Below are 22555 nucleotides of genomic sequence, written 5' to 3' on the forward strand. Positions count from 1 at the left end.
CAGTTCTCTTCATTTTACTGTATGTATGGTACTCTGCAAATGTTACCGCTCTCTCTTTCTCTCTCTCTTAACGTGTATGTCCAAGAGCAGAAACGGTGTAAATGACTCCGGAAGTTAAATATAAGCATCTACACTAACAGCAGAAAGCTTTTTGTAAATTATTAAATTGTTTTATCTCTAACAATCCTTTCATATGAAGTATTATGCGCAGTAGGGAACAATAACACACAGAGTGAAGTATATCTAATGACTGTTGACATTTCAAAAGTAAAACAATGTAAAGTGTTAAAATTTCACACACCGAAAATGTTTGTTGAATTTGAGACACTTTGATACGAGTTATTTTGAAAAATGTCTGCGAACTTCAGTTAGAACTTTTTAACGCTATCTCTTGTAACATTTTTGTTGCGCTTCTGACACTGACGTATAATATTTATTTGGCTACGGAATATTTTTGTGTCCAAACGCTGCCGTCCGTATTTGTTGAAGTCACTACGATGTTATCGGTTGATGTACAGCTTCTTCTTCTTCTTTTCCTTCTTCTTCTTCTTCTTCTTCTTACTCTCTGAACTTGTTAGTAGGTTACATTTTTTCCGTATCGATTTTCCAAGTGTCGATATCTTTTATTCGTATATCGACTACTCTCCTTTGTTGTCACACTATTATCTAGATTAAAATTGATATGACATTTTGTTTTTTTTAGCATAAAACTTCAACCTAGAGCGTTAGGGAACTTGATTTAAGGATTACATAATGAAATATAAGTTCACAGGAAAATTAAATCTAGGTCGACCATGACAAAGAAAATCTGGCACTAAAAACAGATCGAAAATGCCAGTGACAAAAGACGTGAAGTGGAAGAAAGATTATTTTACATTGTGTTTTTCCTTTCATGACTAGCCTGTTTATCCTATTCTTATATTCAATGTGCTGTCTACGCGTAATCGTATTGTTACACATTAATCCGTAGCGCCTCAGCCCATACACGACCAAGGCAGACCAGCCGAATTCTGAATTCATGTTCATACCTCAGAAGAAGTGAACGATCATCCAGTAAGTGTCGTTCTCTCCTCGAGCCGTTAACTGGCTATCACAACCAGATTTCGATATTTATTCGATATTTTAAAATACCGCAAAAGAAAGTCGTGTATTGCTTAATATCGGTATGACGTCATTATTGGACTTTGTATCAGTATAGACGTACACCAAAGAAATACCGCTAAATGCGCGTAAAACCGTCTGAAGTGAATAAAGTACTAATACTCGTAAATAGCTTAAGACATGTTTTAATAGTTCGTTTAATAATTGTTTTTACATGCCTACGGTGACGCTTCTGAACAACTGTTCGTTATTCGTTAAACCCGTAGTCGAACTAGCTACGTACACTCTACCCAACATTTTATCTTGTTTAATAATAATAATAATAATAATAATAATAATAATAATATTATTATTATTATTATTATTATTATTATTATTGAATTTCTTTCTGTATAGCCGATTTACATTATTTCAGTCGAAGACAAAATAGTCATATTATCCACATTTGTTCAGTTGGTCAGTAATTGGACATTGGCAATCCTGTTACGTTTGAATCTAATAAACACAAACTATTCTGAACACATTGGGTAGCGAAGGAATATATTGTGAATGGTGTCAGTTTAATATTCATATGCGTATGTTAAATCAAAAACCATTTGCGGTGATTAACTATTTCATTTAAAGTGACTATTACACTTTTACTACGTCATACTATTTTTGACCAATAAAACGGTACGGAACAACGTGTTTCAACCAATCATGGCTGCTTATCATACACTTTTTAACACCTCCCTAGCATTTGTTTTTATCACATCCATAGCATTTATTTACGTTTATCACCTTCCTAGCATTTGTTTCTTTGTTTGTCAACATTGTACTTGAAATAATTGTACCTTTTAAATTAATGATTCATGTTTATTTCATCATCCTTAATTTAAACTTTTCTATATTTATCTTGTTTATATTATTTAGGTTATGTTATAGCTTCTGCTGTATGAAATTATGGATAGACACGTATCAGAGATTGTTTAATATATATTGAAGTGGAATGTAACTGTGTTAATAAAAATGAAACGAATCAACAAAGCCTTCTTGACTAGTAATCGTCCATAGAGTTCAATGAAGAATGTATAGTTGGCACAACTGGTAACAGGAGAACAGCTGATCATAACACTTTACTGTAAATTCTAAGGAACTTCTATGAGGATACACCTTGCATCACAAGAGCTAAACCTCCCTGCCCTATAGTCTATATTCGATGTTTGTTCGAGCCTGAAGATGCTTTATAGGCCTACACATTTTTCAAATAAATTGATTGGTTAAGAACCGCAAGAACTGAGACTAAATTCGAATTTTTTTATTTTAGGTTATTTTACGACGCTTTATCAACAGCTTAGGTTATTTAGCGTCTGAATGAGATGAAAGTGATAATGCCGGTGAAATGAGTCCGGGGTCCAGCACCGAAAGTTACCCAGCATTTGCTCATCTTGAGTTGAGGGAAAACCCCGAAAAAAACCTCAACCAGGTCACTTGCCCCGACCGGGAATCGACCCCGGGCCACCTGGTTTCGCGGCCAGACGCGCTGACCGTTACTCCACAGGTGTGGACAAATTCGAAATTATGGTATTAGAAATAACCTCAGAACTTTCAGGTAGGTAACCGAAAAAAAAATAAGATCACAGCAAACAAATACTACACCATGTCCTGGGAATGAAAAACATACTAAGAAAGTAGACTATATACCAACAGGCAATAGAGAAACCGAAAAATCTAAAGTGAGACAGTAAAACTCTCAAGAGAGTCAAGAAGACGCGAACATACGCAGGTTATAAAATATGAATGAAAGGAGAAACAGAGGAAGAAAACGAAGGAAAAGAAATCGATTGTTAATCGTTGACTATGCAAAGAGTTTATTCAGACGGTTATGAGAAAGAGCTGCTCGCAGATATAAAGTACAGACTAGCGGAGAAACGGAGACAGAGCAAGCAAATAATAATAATAATAATAATAATAATAATAATAATAATAATAATAATAATAATTACAAGGATGCTAAAAAGTAGTGTTACTTGACAATCACAGCATCACATTACTTCATATTTAGTATAAAAAGAAAGTAAACGGTGTTCTCTTTCATCATGTACCGGGTCTAACGTTCCTATACGCCACGATGGCGTGGTCACCTTTCCCCTTCACGTTGTCTTATTCAAAAGTGACAAGGAGTCATGCTTTCCTGTCCTCTCGTCATGCAATAACCGCCGCCATGTTTCCCCGTTAGAAAGAGATAGAAAACCAAGGTCGAAAAGCGTGACGTGTTTTACAGATTTTCATCTGTCAAATGTAGAGAAATTATATGCACACCACGCCCACAGAGCTGCTTCCGAAGCTGCCACGATCGCATACAACAAGAATAAGCTGAGCACCACGTCATGGAGGCGCCAGTTACCAAAAAAATTATCTTACAGTTTCGGTTACCGACATTATTTCGTTCAACTTCGGCTAACGAATGATTTATTTAATGCACATATAAACTAGCACTTAAAGCTGATAAAACCAGTGCTCAGGTTTCCTTCAAAATTGGATTAAATAGAATTGATCTCAAGAATCTATAGGCACAAATTTTCTTAGTTTGTAATTTTATAATCAGTTGAACTGAAAACACAAAGGATAAGTATACTGCATTCTAAACTGAGCTGTACACGTTACGCATCGTTATGTTCTAATGACGATATAAACACTCTCACGATGACATACATACTTTGCATACTTTCATTCTATAATAAACAGAGTCCTGCTTTTGGACACTTAAGAATCTCCAAGCAAGTCGCAACAGTGTATTTTCCGAGTGGTTATGTCGCAGGGTCGTCGAAACGGAGAAAATCACGTAACAGTTACTTAATGAGATCCTTTTCTTTAAATTATTTTAAACAGTTGTGTAATATTACGTACAGCAAATATTTTCAGAAAAACGCCTAACAGCTCAGTCACTAGCCTTTACAGAAGGGCTAGCAGAAACGAGTGGGGGGAAACCGAGATGCGACATAAAGACTGTCGAACAGTATGGAGTACAGCTTGGCGGCATCCCACTTTACCTACACAGTTCAGGTCTGCTATTCAGTGAACATACAAAAACAAAACAAAGATAGGCGCTTGGAGATCAGTGCTCTGAGGGAACTGTGCCTAATGTCGCACCCCATTTTATAAAATCGAAATTTATAAGAAATAACTATATACAATATAATTACACACTTTTTTCTGGGATTGATACCATGTGATCTGTAGTTAGTGCAGGAAAATAAAATAAGTGGCATTTGGCGATGTCACAAAACAGTGTTCCTAATATCGCACTCTGACACAACTTATTAAAAGCATAATAATTATGACATACAATACATTTTGGAAACAGACGTAACAAAAAATACGGTACACAAGGTTGATAACATTGTCCTCTTTAGTGATTAAATAAGATCATGGAGTTTTTCAGAGGCTATATGGTGGGGATGATGTGATCACAATCACGCCTGGCTGATTTATCCTCGGAAAAATATCATGTCACTCATTGGACAGGAGGCTAAAGTGGACCGAGGCATTCTATAGGCAGATCAGTTAGGAAAAATCATAATGATCCTGCTGGGATTTCAATACCAGTCCTCCAGTGTGTGGGTCGAGTGCCTAACAATCAGTTAATATCACAACTCATAAGTTAGTTCATATATTTTTTAAAAGAAAAATAATTGAACATTCTCAATTAACTTTCATGTTTCCGTTCCCGGGCTTCGGTAAGCTTCTCGTTAATTGTGAATGCTCACATTTAAATACATTTATTTTAACAATATTTCCGTTCTCGTCGTTTCCGTTCCCGGTTTATTGTGGACCAGCCTTTACAGTTGTACCGGTGTCTTTAAGTTAATATTTTAGAACAAAGATTATCGTAATATGGGCTTAAACATTGCATTTCAAAATCTAGCAAAGAATGTAACAAAATTAAACGTTTAGGCCCTATATAATTAGTTCAAATACATAAAACAAATCAAATAAGATGTAGGCCTATTACAAATTGAATTAATTTAAATGTGTGGTCACGTTAAGGTACGCAGTATCATCACCAGTCCTACAGTAGATCCTTGATGAGTAAATCTGGCAACCCTGCCGGGGAGTCTCGTTACTTGCACACTTTAAATTTTGATTCATAAAATTTACGCGAATGGAAATGGAAATCAGAAGACCCAATAAGTTATTGTTATTTTTCTTCTCATTATTTATTTTTATTTAGCGCGTTATGCAACTGTTCACAATTATCAGCGTCCACTTGTAACATTGCAATACTATTCATTCACTGAAGATACTGTAATAAGCCTATATGAAGTCCTTCTTTCGCCGGGTTTTTATGTAACAAAGGATTTACAACAAAGTTATCGTTTATCTTCAATATTCTTCAAGACGTTTATTCGGAAGGCTTTAAAAAATTGAAAGAAAAAAATATGCAGAATGAGATTGGCGATACATCATACTATTATAATATACTCACGTTATTTGCCGATGATCAGTTTCTCACTGCACAAGAATATGATGACCTGAAATATATGAGAAGAAAATTAATAGAAGAATATATGAGTTATGGGTATTAAAGTTGAATGTTAAGAAAGTAAAATACATGACCACTGGGGACACATAGGAAGATTTACAGTTGAAAGGTGGAAAGGGAACAGTAACTCATAAAAAATAAACACATCTAATTGAAGGTGGAAATCATTAGTCACAAATTAATGGAAGAATTAATGAAGGACGAACAGGTTAAACAGTGTTTTGTGGGACGTGGCTTTAACTTATAAATCACCATCTCTCGTGCAATAGTTAAAAGTATAATTACACACATGTAGCAGAAACAAGACAACTAAAAGCAAGAGATACAACAAAATTAAATTCAACAGAAATGAAATTCCAGGGACGTTCAGCGAGGATTTCTATGAAGAACAAAATTAAGAATACTCGTACAACCATTAAACAAATAATGAATGTAAGCATGTTTCTACTGGATGACCTTAAAACTAGGGTCACCATACGTCCCGTCAAATACGGGAATATCTCTTTTTTTTTTTTTTTCGCTAATGTGTCCAGTTGTCCCGAAAAAGGCCTTTGGGATATATTTTTGTCCCGTATTTAAAAATCAGTGACTTAAAAATTAAACTGGGAATATCGACTGTCATTTTATTATTAATATCATTATCCATTATTGTCGGTAATATTGGAATTCGCTACATTGGCAGCATTGGAGGTGATATTGAATGTATACATTGTTCTTGAAACAGTTCATACTACGAAGCAAACTGCTAGCAGATCAAACGCTGTAGAATATTACTTGTTTGAGAGATCATAATATTGTGATTGTTCTGAATTCCAAAGAAGATAGTGAACTGAAGGAAATCCTTAAATCAGACATTTAGATGAAGTCATGGTGGATCTGTTTAAAAGTGTCGATGAAAAGCTCCCAAATTTAAAAAAGGAGTAGAGTTCATTGTGTATTCCTCGTGCAAATGCAAATGTTGAAAAGACTCTTATCCCACATGAACCCACTGTGGACTGATGAAGAAAATAAGTCGCAAATAAGCACAGTAAAATCAATGCTTACTGTGAAATCATTTTTCAGTGACAATGTTAAATTTCATGGTTTAATGCTTCAAAACAAACAAATGTTACAAGAAATCCATTCTTCAGAAAAAGTACTGTACGAGTGACTCTGATTTATAACAGTATATTCTCAGATGAACCCATTAAGGAGTACAATTTCAATACAATTCAATTTGTTGAATTTATTCTTTAAGTAGCTGTATGTAAGAAAAAAACTGTAATATCATATTGGTGAAAAGTTCATAGTTTTTTCGGAAATTTTCTTTGTCTAAATTTTTAACAATCTTTTATTCGGTAACTATTGCGAGTAGAATCATGATTTTTGTCCATATCGACAGAATATCTAATAAAGAATAATTTATCCCTCTGGCGTATTTCAATAGCGATCACAGTTTTCGTATAAGTTTAATTTTAAAAACCTCTAAATTCAAGCCATTGCACCATGTGAGCAAGTGGCAATGTCTTGGCAGAGAGCAGCTCACCTATCGATACACACAGAGTTCATTGACCTCTTACATCTGTATCACGAGTAATGTATGTTAGCGGCGATGTTGCCGGACTGCTGAAACTTCAAACTTAATTTCCTAATTAACCGTGCATTTAATCACAAAACGTAATAGCCTATAGGTTTTCTATTCATTTACGTGCACCCTTCGTCTCTTTCAATCTGCAAGACTATTTTACTTCCACTCCGTATTTAATTTGATTTAATTGTATTGTTTTAATAAGTTCAAAGACAACATGGATTAGCGCTATAACTTAATATACATTATACACAAAAGCTTAACTTTTAAAATCAATGCTGAGTGCCCCGTATATTTTTCTGATGTTTCTGAGAAGCCTAATTGAAACACAACAGTTAACATGGTATGGACATGTTCAGAGAATGGTAGAGGACACGATACCAAAAGAAGTTATGATCTGGAATCTATCAGGAAGAAGGAAAAGAACAGGCCTAAACTCACTTGGAGACAAGGGATCAACGGACTGATGAGATCAAAGAAAGGATTCACAGAGGAGGACTGAGAGGACAGAAACGGAGTTACCCGATTCACTCCCAAATGCGTAGCTCCATTCCCTTCCGAAAAAAGGTACATGTCTATTCCCTCCCTCCCATATCAAATGGAAAAATAACTTCCCGTCCCACTTACATACTGCGGACTGTCATGAGTTCAAATTAATATCACTTAGGCTATACTCATATTAACTTGTACTTATATTGTGGTTAAAAATTATGTTTCCCTTGTTTGTAAAATTAAAAATAAATAGCATTAATTTACACAAGTTAACTTGTTGATATTAATAAGATAAGACAAAATACAAAACATGTTTATATGTTCTGATATCCATATAGCTTCAAATAAATACAGCCATTTGGCATATTGCGATAGGCGACTGCAGACACATACCCCAGAATAGACAGTTCACCTTTATCAAAACTATTGATGAGGAACTGAAGTTCGTTGTTCTTATTAATATTGGAAAGCTTAGCATTTGCAGGCTGTAGGCTGTTCCATAGTAGAATTTATTTTTATCTTTGTGTCTATTTGCATCTTCTTTAATACTTCAATGAAAGTATAAATGTCCGGATGGGTTACATAAAAACATGAATTAAACTTGACGTGAAAGCTTTCACAGACATTACAGTAGTAGTTAGTTCCGTAGAAACACATTTTTGGCCCATAAAACTGGTGGAAATGTTGAATATTCAGATATATAATTGTCACGTAAGTAATCACAAAATGTAAGTAGTTTCTCAGAAGGTGGCATGTTAGATATAAAATGTTTGGGGAAACTATTGCGCTTGAAGTGAATAGCGCAAGTAGAAACAAAATCAATCACAATGCGTTCACAAAATAATACTACTCCGTGTACAGTAATCAGGAGGTAAGAGGGCTACTTGTATTTCTAAATAAAATTTAGCCGGGAGGGAATGGGGATATTATTGTCTTAGAACTTTAATCGACCGGAAGGGAATTGGGCTGTGGAAATTGACTGAGGGAGGGAACTGACCCACACGACAGGAATACCTTTATTATAAGCCTACCTTATCATAATCGGCATCATCCTGTAAACTATATTTCTATATCGTAATCAGTAATTCAGGGAGTAGTCAAAATTTGATCGCTGTGTCTGTATATGAAAACAATCATTGCAATAGCATCTGTTAGTACGACTTGATTTCTTTGTCTTTTTGGTCGATATTCTTGAATTATTTCTGATAATCCGGTGTCCTGAATTCGTGAGCCGCTAATTGCGGTTATATTTCTGAACAATAAATTTTCAACTTTTAATTATTACGTTTCTATAATGCAGGGTTGTTTCCGATCTCTGATAACGAATTTGAATGATATCATGTGCGTCAGAAGTCACACGAGAGCTGAACTGTGGCGCGAGGTGACAGACCAGTAGTGAGTGATTTCATAATCAGAGTGCACGGTGTATCACAGTAGCAATGCTCAAGAAAATCGAGCCTTTTTAAGAGGGGTGCATAACAACTCTTACCGATTCCAAGTACAGTTACATGAAAATCATAGGAGCCTGTAAAAAAACGTTATTTCCAAGAAAGGCATCTTGTGTGTACCTAATAAGACTGGCAAAGCTCGGATGGGATTAATTCCAGAGTGGAAAAAGCAAGCAAATCCACCCCCCGTCACAAGTCGCCGCACTCCACGAGATGATACAAATTAACTCAATTCGAGCTTTACCAATCTTATTAAGTATACCGAAGATTGCTTTCTTGGAAATAATGAAAACTCGTTTATTGCAGGTTTCTTTTATTTTCACTTAACTGTACTTAGCATCGGAAAGGGTTGTTATGTACCCCTCCCAAAAAGGCTCGATTTTCTTGGGAATTTCTACTGTGAGTCGCAGTGCACTCTGACTATGAGATCACTTACTATTGGTCTGTCACCTCACGCAACAGTTCAGCTGTCGTGTGACTCCTGACGCACATGATGTCATTCAAATTCGTTATCAGAGATCAGAAACATCATTGTAAGTCTTACTTTAACGTCCATTAAAAACGACAGGTACTAGCTTTATAAATAGATTATGATATACCCAGGTAATAATAATGACGTAATTGTAGAATGAAAATATGAGTAAACGAAGTGACTGGAGAAAACCTGACCCGTAGTAATCTTAAACACCACATAGGCCTACTATATCTCAGAATATTTGCTGGGGGCTGTATGTTTGATAACAGGTATCAGCCCTCGGACTACGCTGGGTTCTAGTATAGATTTTCTATGCTGTTGTATCACAGTGAACTTTATTGTTTCCAAACTGTGGCACCGGCTTCATACTTGGAATATGACTTTAAATAATAAAAGGGGTTTGCATACGCTTGAGCTACGTATCGTTTTTGGGCGTTGAAGAGGGTTAGAAACAATCGAATTCCATTCTACTCACTTAATTCCCACTCAGCGAGAGATTCTATTAAATTAACTAGTGCAGAGCAGGTCATAATGAATTCATTGCTATATATTAAGGTTCGAGTGGGTATGTAGCCATGTTAGAAAACTGTTCAGAGGCTGATGTCATTGTATGTGAACAAAACTGCCCCGTCACAGCTCGCTGACTCCTGCCAGTCTGCACGCTGCATCTGCAATGAGGGACAATGTATGTACCTGCTAAACATCGTCTCACGTAAGGTTGTTACTAACTAAAACAATTACATGTACTCTGCAGGCACACATAATAATTTGTTGGGCGAAGGATAATACAATATCAAAATACTGGATCCTGAATACGACTCCGAAAAAAATCCCTTCTATGTTCAAATACCAGTATAACTGAAGTATGACACGTCTGTGCCTCCGCGCTAGTGCGGTGTTCCATCCAGGCGAACCAGAATCGACCATAGGCCAAGCCGTGATGTAATCTGTGATGGACAAAGTAGATGATGCAGAGGGTTTTTATCGATGTATTACAGTTTATTTTTAATTGCACCTATTACTGTAATAGTTAAAAGTAGGCTGGGGTTGAAATCTTGAGATAGTACGCGCCTCTTACTTACTTACTTACTTACTTACTTACTTACTTACTGGCTTTTAAGGAACCCGGAGGTTCATTGCCGCCCTCACATAAGCCCGCCACTGGTCCCTATCCTGAGCAAGATTAAACCAGTTTCTATCATCATATCCCACCTCCCTCAAATCCATTTTAATATTATCCTCCCATCTACGTCTCAGCCTTCCCAAAGGTCTTTTTCCCTCCGGCCTCCCAACTAACACTTTATATGCATTTCTGGATTCGCCCATACGTGCTACATTCCCTGCCCATCTCAAACGTCTGGATTTAATGTTCCTAATTATGTCAGGTGAAGGATACAATGCGTGCAGTTCTATGTTGTGTAACTTTCTCAATTCTCCTGTAACTTCATCCCTCTTAGCCCCAAATATTTTCCTAAGCACTTTATTCTCAAACACCCTTAACCTATGTTCCTCTCTCTCAAAGTGTGAGTCCAAGTTTCACAACCATAAAGAACAACCGGTAATAATATAACTGTTTTATAAATTCTAACTTTCAGATTTTTTGACAGCAGACTGGATGATAAAAGCTTCTCAAATGAATAATTACAGGCATTTCCCATATTTATTCTGTGTTTAATTTCCTCCCGAGTATCATTTATATTTGTTACTGTTGCTCTCAGATATTTGAATTTTCCCATCTCTTCAAAAGACAAATTTCCAATTTTTATAGTACGCGTCTCGAATGCTGATAATAGCATTTAAGATCTTAGGGCTCCGGGCCCTGGTACTTTTACTGAGAGTGATCCAAAAGTCGCGCACATCTCAATAATACATTCACATATATTTATAAAGATGAATTCATTACGTTTACTTACATCAGTTTTCACATGAGTTACATCGTTTTTACAATATATGCTGAAAATGGTAGCCCCGTTCAGTTATGCATGTACGAACTCTTTTTACCGTGTTTGCAGCCACTTTTCTTGAGCACGCGTACAATGATGTTGTCAATTTCCGTTATGTTCCTCTTTAGTTCTTTCAGTGTGTGCGGCCTGTTTTTGCATACCCTTCCTTTATGATAACCCCACAGGAAGAAATCCGGGGACGTCAAATCGGGAGAACGTGGGGTCCATAATCCTTGAGAAATGATACGCTTACCAAAAAACTCGTGCAAAAAATTGCATGGTTTTATTAGATGTGTGACATGTGGCACTGTCCTGCTGGAACCAACAATCACTTTCACCAAGAAGCGCTGATCTACATTTCATAAAATGGGCGATTAATCTCGTTATGGTCGAATTGTTAGGCACTGTCATATCCGGATAATTCCTACCAAATTCGTCTACAACACGTGTATAAAAACGACAGGAAAAATAATGTTCAACAATGAAAACTCATTACTCTTGGGAGAACGACATGTTTGCCGAGCAATAAAGAAAGTATTACCACAAGCGTCAGTGTATACATACACATCAGAATGACGTCTAGGTTTGTTGCTATTAATACCCATGATGCTATCTAGCGGTAGCCGATAGCACTTTCCAACTGCACTTCTCAATATAGACACTATAATTTTAATGTGTGCTACTTTTGGATCGCTCTGTAGTATGGGAATGGCACCGGTACTATCAGAGTTGAGGCAGCATAGCCCACTTGTCAGCATCGAATTGACGAATGCCACACAGGATTCCTATCGGACTGGAACAATTCTCTCTCATATACAGAATGGGAGTGAAATAACCTTGCACATTGAAAGAGACGATAGGGTACACTTAAATGAATAGAAAATCTATATTACGTTTTGCGATTAAATGCACGGTGAATTAGAAAATTAAGTTTGAAATTTCAGCAGTCCGGCAACATCACCGTTAATACATTCTACTCGTGATACAGATGTAAAAGGTCAACGAACTCGGTGTGTCTTGGTAGACGAGTTGCTCTCTGTCTAGATGGTGCCACTTGCTCGTATCGTGCTTGAAATTAGAGGTTTTTAAAAATTAAATGTACATGAAAACTTTCCACGTTATCGAAATACGCCGGAGGGATAATTATTCTTTATTAGATTTCCTATTGATATGGACAAAAATCACGATCCTACTCGCAATAGTTACCGAATAAGAGGTTGTTAAACATTTGCGGGGGGGACTTTTTATGGAAAAAAAAACTATTAACTTCCCACCAATATATTATAGTTTTTTGTTACATACAACATGAGCTATTCACTCTGAAAATTTGTAAGACTATTTCACTTCCACCCTGTATAGCTAGTGCGCAAAGTGCATCTTGGCTCCGGTCCTCAAAATGCCAGCCAGCCAGCTTTGACACAAATAGGCCTACAGCGATTTTTTTTTGTACTAACTAAAATAATTGCTTAAGCATCTACATAAAGACTCTAAAGACAATACTTCTTTTCTGAGTTTCAGGGTTTACGTTTTTCGACCTATTCCGATCTCTTGTTCGTCTTCTCTTAGTTAGACGGTTAGAGGTTAGACATATATAAATTTTACACTACTGCATTGTACAGGATAGGTTACGTAGACCCGTGGAACTCTACAGAAAACGAAAATGGAAACATAGTCATTATGTAGATAGTTTGAAACGTTCTTTTCCGATTGAAATAAAACTGAATTTGCACTGAACAAAATAACACGTCTTAACATTAGCTGAAATCAACTCGCCATAGTGCCATAATTTCAGTGCATTATTAATATCGTCAACATTTACTAGACCTAACAGTATTTTTCTTTTGGATTCTATAATTTTGTTCGTAACTCAAAAAGTTGTTAGAAGTCACTGTCGTTTTATTATATTATTGCTATTAAAATGGCCGATGCTCGTGAACAATCTTCAGTAAGAAACATCTTTGTTCTTCGACAACAGAGAAAATATCATAAAAACCTGTAGAGGACCAATACCGCCTACTTCAGTATGCCTGTCAGACTTAACCTCAAATAGCTTCTAATGCTGGCTACTAACGTTATACTCCCAAACACATTGCAACCAGACTAAACCATGCACGACCATCCGCGATTGAACTTCACATACAATCAGCTGACGAACTATAATAGTGTGCGCATTTTATAAGTTGTGTAGAATGTTTATGAAACAGAAGTGTCCACACTTGTGGAGTAACGGTTAGCGCGTCTGGTCTCGAAACCAGGTGGCCCGGGTTCGAATCCCGGTCGGGGCAAGTTACCTGGTTGAAGTTTTTCCGGAGTTTTCCCGCAACCCAATATGAGCAAATGCTGGATAACTATCGGTGCTGGACCCCGGACTCGTTTCACCGGCATTATCACCTTAATTCAGACGCTAAATAACCTGAGATGTTGAAGGTGGACAAACAGATCAGAAATAAAAACTCCGACATTCCCAGTATTTCAATTCAGCTCTTCGGTCGCCATAAGCCAGTGTTCTGCCAACCAAGTTACCAAGGCGGGTTTATTACCGGGTTTTATACAGGGACATCATTTTATTTTTACTGACATTTCTAATATTAACCTGATTATACCTTCGGATTAACGATTGAGAACCGGAAACACCGTTTGCTACCCCCTTCCGCGACTGGAGTTCGATGATACTGACGTAGTCTAATATATAAACAAATTACTTTATTAGGTATAGGAGGGAAGAAAAGTAGTTCATTCATTTACGTAAACTAGGAAATATCAGGCTGATAATTTTCATTAGGTTTTTTTGATAATTTTCATTAGGTTTTTGTTTAATCAAAATACAGTACAGTATTAACAATGAGCGTTTTTACTCACAAACTGAGCTATCCATGCGGACGTATTCATTATGCAGTGTATATTATACTGTCTATAACACATTAGCGTACAATATAGAGAATGAAGTTAAATTGAAAAATAATAATCATAATATGGATATTTAAATACATTTTCGAAATGTTGGCCGTTCATTTCGATACAGGCTTCAGTTCTAATGTGCATATTATCGCACTATAAACTATTGTACGTAATTCAAATTACGAGGTTCGTACTTCGTATCAGTAACTCATGTTGAAATAATTCTGTACCTACTCTATAAACGAGTACCTTACGTACTGTAAATTCAATCTTCACTTCTGCCCGTTCAGAAAAGATAAAATTACTCAGACATGCTATCTACTGTCCGTCCATGTAGTTATGTCGTAGGGTCGTAGAAAGGGAGGAAATCATGTGACAGTTAATTACTGAACGAGGCCCTTTTATTTAAGTTATTTTAAACAATTGTATGGGTATAATATTACGTAGACGTCCAATTCCTAACAGAAATTAATGTTCTCAGAAAAGAGCTAAGACAGCTCAGCCACTAGCCTTTACAGAGAGGCGAATAGAAGCAGGTGGGAGAAACCGGGGTGCGACATAGGCAAACGGACGACACCACCTGTGCGAAAATGATTCAATATTGAAACCTCTTTCGTCACTGGAAAACGCGGACATATTTTTGGAACATACTGTTTATTATGACCGTAAAGTTACTATGACTGTATATGCGATCTTGGATCTGTGTGGAGGACGGTTGAACTTCATTAGTAGACGGGGTGGGAGTGAAGTACATTAAAAAACTCAGGTACAATAAAAATTGAAGTAAAAATAAAATGATGTCGTATTATTATCAAAATTAAGACATAAACAGAGAGAATCAATGATGCGTCAATCAAGAGCTTTAATTGAAGTAACATATTTGGACATTATTTAAAACAAGACACAGTTCGAGACGAATACTCGCATGAAAAATGGTTGCCGAGACACCGAGCCTCCATGTAAGACAATATAGGATATCACATTAACAAGGGACATCCACGCCCCAGGCGGGACTCGAACACTCGATACCGATTTCACACAACGTTTCGCTGTGCTCCTTGGTCACTGGTTTCACCGAGGGCAATAGAAGATATGCATCATTATATAACAAACAATATAGGCCTACATATTTTGATATACATATTGCGCGGCAAGGTCAGAGGCTATCTGCAAGGCAGTACTGAATGTAATCAAATAATGCAATGCACACTGACCTGGCAGCCACATGGCTGTGTTGGTGTTTATGATATTCCTCATCACCTGTATAGTCAATATTTACAAACATCCGGTCATATAAATATTGATAGCGATGCTAATAACGATTTTTGATGTGCAACAGTATTGTTATTAAAACATCAGGGAGTTTTGATTATGCCAGCATAAATTATCCTCACTAGTGAGATGACAAATGATTTGAATACAGCGTATTGGAAAGAGATAACATGCGGCCTTCAGGCCTTTTGTTATAACATGTGGGCAGTACTTTAAGATTGGACTCATTATCTAAAAGAAATGTATGTAAATGGTTAAGGTAAACGTGTCTTATTTCACTTCATTATCAAGTTGCAGCCATTTCTGTGTTTCAGCAACGACCTGCTTATCTTTACAGATGTCTACTTTGGATGTGGGTACAAACATATTAACGCTTTGATCTACAGGAGGCAGAAAACAGTGGTGAATTATTTTTTAGAAGAGATGTAGGTCGGACTTCATCCATTGCAATGGAATAAGTCCGATCTACACCTCTTCCAAATATTAACGCATTCACTCTCTCAAAAATACGTCTGTCAGATTCGCTAGTAGTTTTCTGTCGTAGGTCAATGTTGTTGGAGCATTTCAGCATCATTATTTTAGACGGTTATTTAACGCCACTGTATCTACTAAGTTATCTACAGTTGATGAAATTGAAATAGTAATTACCAAGATGAAACCGAGAATTTGCCATGTCTTTAAATATATTTGACCCGAACAAATGTAACCTTTTGTTCTGAAAAGGTATTTTAAAATGTTACATTTGTTCGGATCAAATTTCTGCACATTCATTATTATAATACATTTACTTGCTTACAAATGAATTTTAAGGAACCCGAAGATTCATTGCCGCCCTCACATAAGCCCGCCATCGGTCCCTATTCTGAGCAACATGAATCCAGACCTAGCATCATATCCCACCTCCCTCAATTCATTTTAATATTATCCTCCCATCTACTTCTTGACCTTCCCAAAGGTCTTTTCCACTTAGGTCTTCCAACTAGCACTCTATATGCATTTCTGGATTCACTCATATGTGCTGGATGGCCTGTCCATGTCAAACGTCTGGATTTAAGGGTCCTAATTTTATTACGTTATAGGTCAGTTTCTGTCGAATGCGTTTCCAATTTTCTGTGGGCTAAAGCAAGGAGATGCACTATCACCTTTACTTTTTAACTTAGCTCTAGAGTATGCCATTACGAAGTCCAGGATAACAGAGAGGGTTTGGAATTGAACGGTTTACATTAGCTGCTTGTTTATGCGGATGACGTGAATACGTTAGGAGAAAATCCACAAACGATTACGGAAAACACGGGAATTTTCCTTCAAGCAAGTAAGGAGATTGGTTTATGATTATGTCTCGTGACCAGAACATAGTACGAAATGGAAATATAAAAATTATATATCCTTTGAAAAAGTGGAAAAATGCAAGTACCTTGGAGCAACAGTAACAAATATAAATGACACTCGAGAGGAAATTAAACGCAGGATAAAATGAGAAATGTCTGTTATTATTCGGTTGAGAAGCTTTCATCAACCAGTCTGCTCTCAAAAAAGCTGAAAGTCAGAATTCATAAAATAGTTATATTACCATTGTTCTGTATGATTGTAAAACTTGGACTCTCACTTTGAGAGAAGAACAGATGTTAAGGGTGTTCAAAAATAACACCGACATTTTTATTTCTCGTTACAGTTTAAGAAGAAATTATAACTCAGCAGCACTCGTATTTCAGATCTACAAAGTGGTAAAATTGACTAAATTATGAAGAAATCTATTAGCAATGGATGCGAGATTGAATATAAACTCTTATCCAAGATCATAGAAGACACACCGTAATTGACTTATTTTCGATTTGAAAACGGTAACATGTATGCATGTACTCAGAATGAAAAAAATTGAAAATATTGTGTTATTAATACCATTTTCCAAAAGCTTCATTTCACTTTACAGCCCAAAATCAATTTTCCCTTCTCCGCTGTGGTGGTTGTAATGATGGTGGTGAAGACGATTACAATCCAGATTTCACCTAATCGAATCATTAGGCAGGGGCTGCAAGAGGTTACCGAATGACCGAGTAACTGTGGTGTGGTGATGTGTCGCAAGCCATCGTCACACGTGCTGTGCCCGGTGTTTAGTTTCTGGAGTAAACAAACAGAGAGATCAATCGAAAGGGAATTCAGACCGCGCTATTACGTGTTTATGATGTAGGTCAATGGATGCAAGTGAGTTCAATCGTTTCGAAATAAATTATTTGTAATTAATACGCACTTTACGAGCCATTAATATTTCAATAACAAGGAACGAAATTAAAAGAGATTTTATTATTATATTCTAAACCGATCATTGTTATGGAATTAATGAAGATTACAAAGCACTATTAATAACAATAATACTGAACACAGATTATACATTCATTGTTAGGTTAATTGAAGAGACTGGTAATCGATACAAGAGAAGCTGTGCATAGGGATGTCCAATATAGTAGGTTGTTATAATCCAGGGATGTCAAGACCACGCTACGAATAAGGGTGGTAGCATTAGTAGCACAGCGGAAACTGACAGAAGACTGGCGCGAAAACAAATCATCACAGTCCAAGTCGTGGATGTGTACGAAACTTCAAACCTTTTGCGGTTTAATACTTTACAAATTACAAATATTCTCACAAGGAACCTAATCTGCGATAAACATTTTTATTTGACAAAATCACTGTTTTTTATTTCTAATGCTGTGAAAGGAAGCAGAAACATATAGGCCTAGTTAGCCCGTAATTTAACGAAGCTCGATTTTTCACACCTTTAATTTTTTATTCAGCTCGAATGAATAATAGAATATTTTGATCTTTTAGAATCTTCATCTGGTCACATTCAATATTCAATGAGATTTCTCCCACCCGTTTTGCAATAGTGTTTGTTTCTCGATAAGCAGATTGAATCGAACTTATGCTTAAGGTAAATGCTCCTAAGATTGCGCACTTAGTGAATTTGTGTCCTTAGATACTCATTTTTGTGACCAATATAAAAACTATATTTACGAAACGAAACTCTTGAATCTTAAGGTCATAATAATGTGAAAAGAGTTACAAAAATGAAATATTTGTTCTTTGCAAAAATATTTCTTTGAAAAGTTTTGAACGCGCAATCTTACAGGCACTGTTATAATCCTTCTTAACAGAACAGTTAATAATGGAAAACGTGTGCTGCATATAGGCTAATCTTAATTCTGTATTATAAGCGCTTCTTAACCGAATAAAATAATTGTATTGATGTCTGACACAGTTCTTTTATCATCATTATTATTATTATTATTATTATTATTATTATTATTATTATTATTATTATTATTATTATTATTATTTCTGTGGCCGGGAGGAAAAAGGCCTTAAGTCAGTTTTTTGTGAAAATGAGATTTTTATTATATTCTGGAAGCGGAAACAATTCTCTACAATCTGGTCAAACGGTCAAAGTCAAATAAGACTCCTGACTGGATTTATAGAGCGTTACCAAATGTCCTAAGTACTTTTTGAATCGAGCACACACAGAATAAAGAATTTAAGAATATTTAATACTTTATTCCTTACAAACCATCACATGTTTTCTTTCCATGCTTCCCTATTAAAAAGATCTAAATTGTATTTTAGTCATTTTATCACATACTGATGCCCTTTCCTTTTGAAACTTTAAGCACCAGGGTAAACAGTCCTATAATTGTTTAAGACCCATTTTGCATTCCTAATAATTTAAATTTCTCATTTATTTTGACATGAAAAAGGTCTTATGTTTAAAAGTCCCTTATACTCAGTTTGGCTTCTAGCTTAAAAGGGCTTAAGTGCGGCTATTTTTGGAAGTAATCAAGAAAAATTTTTAATGAGCAACATTACATATTTTAGAAGAAATATGAACAAACAATATCCAGAAAAAAACCTCTTCATTAAAAAAATTCTATAGTTGACACTAATTTCAATCTTTCTATTGCTCTCCTGAAAAGTATAAACTTTTTGCTTAAGACCTTTTTCCTCCCGACCACAGATTTGTAATTGGAGTAACTTTTTAGGTATCTAGAACTGCATTTTAATATCTACATATGATTATTTTAGAGCTTAGCTGAGGTGTCTAAAATGTTATAAGTCTAGTTATAATGTATAGAAAATATAATGCATGTTTTATAAGGAATCATCACGGCATTAATAGTTTTTTTCTATTTTTAATGATTTGTGGGGACTCGACGTATCTATCTTGAGCGATAAACTTGCTAGAGCACTGTACGTGTTAGGAAGAGAGTGAGACAGAGATACTATACCTCACTTTTCCTTCTAACGGAAGTATCTTGAAGCAACAGTGTTCTAGGCAAGGCCCATAAGACCAATGTTTTTTTCTTAAGCTGGAATCCTCTATAGGTTCATAAACTTGTTTTTCTTTGTTGACCTCAGATGGTTGGGTCTGACTATCTCAAATCTGACAGTTGGATCCAGTATAAAGCCTTTACTATTTGTCTTGTAATAATAATAATAAAATAATAAACTTGGTATGCACAAAAAGTTATATTACCGGTTGTTCTATATGGTTGTGAAGCTTGGACTCTCACTTTGAGAGAGGAACAGAGATTAAGGGTGTTTGAGAATAAGGTTCTTAGGAAAATATTTGGGGCTAAGAGAGATGAAGTTACAGGAGAATGGAGAAAGTTACACAACGCAGAGCTGCACGCATTGTATTCTTCACCTGACATAATTAGGAACATTAAATCCAGACGCTTGAGATGGGCAGGGCATGTAGCACGTATGGGCGAATCCAGAAATGCATATACAGTGTTAGTTGGGAGGCAGGCGGGAAAAAGACCTTTGGGGAGGCCGAGACGTAGATGGAAAGATAATATTAAAATGGATTTGAGGGAGGTGGGATATGATGGTAGAGACCAGATTAATCTTGCTCAGGATAGAGATCAATGGCGGGCTTATGTGAGGGCGGCAATGAACCTCCGGATTCCTTAAAAGCCAATAAGTAAGTACGCACCATTTCCGGACAAACTGTATTATACAAACGGAATACCAAAAACAAATTTCTAGTTATCAGGGTGCTGAAAACTTGCGTGAAAATCTAGAAACAGATCTTTCAGCATTACAGTACTTCCTCTTTATAGGTAATCATAAAGTAAAAACTAACGTAGGTAACAAAAATAGGTATATTAAATGAAATGTATCTCTCTGCAAGCCCACTGTCAGTTGTGGATAGCCTATATTGATCATTATGTATCAAACACTTCAGGAATTATACGGTTACTTGTACTACGGAATGTTCAATGTTAACCTCGTGAGACTAGGATTTGGTGCAGTTGTTTTCAATTTACTTTTCACCGGCGATAAGTATAAGCTTAACTGTCACTTATAGATAAGAAATATGGCAGAAGAAATGCGAGTTTTTCGAACAAATCTGACCCAAAATGTCATTGTTTAATAATTGCAATTGAAATAGGCCTACTGATCTCCAGAGATGAAAGTCAAGTCTCTAGCTTTTCGACTAACTATTCTCGTAACACTCACTAAGAGACTGTTTCATTGCCAACACTGAAGCTCTATTTATCTTGAAAGGGCGCGCAGACCCAATTATAATGCCTAAAATATCAATATCTTAAGACTATGAACGTTTCATAAGAGAGTAGATACTATTGGTAAATTTGATTGGAATTTTGCGGGCTATTTTTTGTCAATGCTTTTAACACCTCACTCGCTTGATTGGGAGTGAAACGCATTCAAAAACCGGTCTAGCAGGATGTGTAAATTGCAACTTCATGAGCAACATATTACAGAGTGTCGATTTCTTCTTGTGACTTTTTACGCAAAAATATTACCTTGGAGATTGTTCCCACATTCAGTCTTTCGTAGCGGATCCCTGACTTCCTGAGCTCCCTCCTCCATAATCACCATTTCGAGTCATTTTAGACTAGTGGATGAAGAGAACAAAGTTTCTTTTAACCGATAGCTGGTGTCGACTTTCTATGCTGGATACCAGCGTTATTTATGCAACAAGTGGATAATCTTGATTAGGGTAACCAGACGTCTTCTTTTGTCCGGACATGTTCTCCTTTTTAGGCCTTCGTCCGGCGTCCGGGAGGATTTAAAAAAAAATCAAGAAATGTCCTCATTTTCGTAGATTGTATGCCTGATATTTTGAAATTATCTGTTTTGACGCTTTTTTCGAATAATTTGCCTGTAAATGGCAGCAGCATCGACGGAATATACTCTTTGCCAACGATCATAACTCTATTTGCTTACAAAGTAATATTAAATTCACATTTTTAAAGCAATTAAAGCAATTTAGTATTTATTTATTTTTATTTATTTAACCTGGTAGAGATAAGGCCATCAGGCCTTCTCTTCCCCTCTACCAGGGGATTACAAATACAATATTAAGAATACAATTACAATTATAATTATAATTAATATTAAATTTACAGATACAATAAAAATCAAAGTACTAAAAGATTAACTGATTAATAAAAGCTAGACAGTTTATTGTAAACGTTAAGAAGAGAGAAGCATTTCTTTTATTGATTAAGTACAAATTAAACCTACTCTACGCAGTAAGAAAATGCTTAATAAGCTTGCTTTTGAACACTGCTAAATTCCGACAGTCTCTGATGTCACTGGGTAGGGTATTCCACAAGCGCGAGAGCGAGTTTGTGTATGATGATGAATATGATGATGTCTTGTGCCATCTTTTTACGTATTTTATAATAATTATAATTCCCATGACTTTCATGTAGTTAACAGTAAAATCATTTTATATTATTAACTTTTATCATATGTATACTGTAATAAAATAGATATTGACATAATTTTAAGTATAATATAGGCCTAAGT

At 36.0% G+C, this 22555-nt stretch overlaps 1 protein-coding gene across 18 annotated transcripts in view; it reads right to left on the reverse strand.

The window, feature by feature from the left end:
• LOC138701480 (bromodomain adjacent to zinc finger domain protein 2B-like) overlaps nt 1-22555 on the reverse strand; it is a 1224400-nt gene that overhangs the window by 1149059 nt on the left and 52786 nt on the right. For all 18 annotated transcript variants that reach the window (XM_069828464.1, XM_069828446.1, XM_069828482.1 and 15 more), the window contains exon 2: nt 5570-5615. The gene's annotated coding sequence lies outside the window, so the exon portion shown is untranslated. The remainder of the gene's footprint in view (nt 1-5569; nt 5616-22555) is intronic.

This window comes from Periplaneta americana, chromosome 1, assembly GCF_040183065.1.
Source record: "Periplaneta americana isolate PAMFEO1 chromosome 1, P.americana_PAMFEO1_priV1, whole genome shotgun sequence".
Lineage (NCBI taxonomy): Eukaryota > Metazoa > Arthropoda > Insecta > Blattodea > Blattidae > Periplaneta > Periplaneta americana.